Below are 2,148 nucleotides of genomic sequence, written 5' to 3'. Positions count from 1 at the left end.
CTGGAAAGCCCTGAATGTCTACTTTCCAACGCAATTAGAAGCGCGCCATTTCGAGTTATGTAGCTCCAGAAAATCCACTTTGAGTGCAGGGAGGTCAGAATCCAACAGCATCAGCAGTCCTTTTTCAACCTCTGAATCTGATTTCTGCTCAAGTCCCTCAATTTCAGCCAGAAATTACCTGAAATCACAGAAAAACACACAAACTCATAGTTAAGTCCAGAAATGTGAATTTAACATAAAAACTAATGAAAACATCCCTAAAAGTAACTAGATCCTACTAAAAACGTACTAAAAACAATGTCAAAAAGCGTATAAATTATCCGCTCATCAAGTTCCCTCAGGGCTAGAGGACGCCTTCTGCCTCTTGGGAGTGGGGATAAGCTTCAAGTCGGGATCCTCTTGTCGGGAGGTGGACGAATGCCCGATGCCGGCCATTTCCTCATGAACCGAGGAAGCATAAGACCCGGCAAAGTTTTTGTTAGACATCCCGGTGTCACGAGGTGAAGGCACTGACTGATCTTTCTTCTCCTCAGGAGGGTTCTCCGGTTTCTTGTCAACCTTCTCGTCGGCTTTCTCCTCATCACTCTCCTCCAGGAAGGTCTTATACAAATCCTCAAGCCTCGTCACCGAAGCCGACATCTCCACTGCATAGGACAAACAAACGTGTTAGTCGTGAAGCCGGAAAAACCAAATAAAAGCGATAACAATGAAAAAAACACAAGGCAAAACAGCTCACAAATATAATTCCTGGCGAACTCCCGCTCACCCATAAGGAGGTGGGGGTTCACATGGTTCTTCCTGAAAACAGCCCACAACACGTCGGCAATTCTCTTGTCCGTGGCAGACATTCCCTTGTAAGTCACCTTAATGAAGGTGTTAGACCCAGCCCCAAAACTCCAGTACGTTGGGATAAGCCGTTCCCCCTCCAACGACAAACAAAAGGGGTGGCGATCCTTGACTGGACGCACCTTAAAATACTTATCCTTGAACCCATGATATGAGTCCTCGAATAAGTCAAAGATCCTCCGACACTGGGCAGATCGGTAGGACATGAACCCCTTCCTCGCTTTCCCCACCTTGGAAGGATTTGTAAGGTTGAAGAAAAAGAGAAAAACATCAACAGACACCGGCAGCTCCAAATACTCGCATACCATCTCGAAACAACGGATGGAAGCCCAGCTGTTCGGGTGCAGCTGTGACGGCGCAACGGATATCCGGTTAAGGAGCGCCATTTGAAAAGAGGAAAACGGGATGCGAAATCCCACCTGGGTGAACATGGCCTTATAAATCCAGATCTAGTCGGCAACCCGGGGAGAGTGGAAATTAATTTTGTATAACCGCTCGCTGGGGGCAGGGACGAAGACGTCGTAATTAGCCTACTCGTCTGTCCCTCCGCACAGGTACTCGCCTTGTTGGAACTCCGTTAGCTCCTCCTCGGCCATCTGGTTTGGAGAGTCTTTTAAGTCGGAAACAACCCAAGCATATGGGTCATAGCCCGCGGCGGAGGTGGAAGCCCATGAGACGACACGAGGCATACCTACAGTGGGGTTACCACTTGGTTAGTCTAACAGGTCGGGAGCTCGGAAAAACCCAGAAACTATACTCAACCTACCCAAAAAGTAAAATCAAGTATGGCTAAGGCACAATCTAAGTCAAGAAAGTGGACATCTTGGAATGGTAACCCCCTAACGCACCTATTTAACACTAAAATTATCTAACATACGAATCAAGCAAGCAGCAAGGACAAGAAACAAGCACAAATAGCAAACGTACAGAAAAGCCAACAGTAAAGATAAGAGAACCTTGAAGCAGAAAAGAGAAGGGATCAATGTTTACCTGAATTGGTTGCGAAAACTTGGAAGAAAAAAGAGATGCACAAGGATGCTAGAACGAGGCTTTGGGATATTTGGGAGTGAAGAAGAAGAAAATAGGAGAAGCAAGAGTGGGAAAGGAAAACAAATGCAAAACTGTTTAAAACTGCCACTCAGGAAGCGCGAAAGGCCTAGGGGCAAAATAGTCTTTGCGCACAGGATTTTCCAACCCATTATGAGCATTTAATGCTCCGCACGAGGAACGAGGCGATAAACGGTCACCTCAGCAACAAACAGACACGCGCGCAAGAGGCACGTCCCCTCCACGGGCGGCCGA

The sequence above is a fragment of the Arachis ipaensis genome, chromosome B04 (genome assembly GCF_000816755.2).
Source record: "Arachis ipaensis cultivar K30076 chromosome B04, Araip1.1, whole genome shotgun sequence".
NCBI classification, from domain to species: Eukaryota; Viridiplantae; Streptophyta; class Magnoliopsida; order Fabales; family Fabaceae; genus Arachis; species Arachis ipaensis.
The sequence above is the reverse complement of the archived record's forward strand: the minus strand, read 5'-3'. Positions refer to the sequence as shown.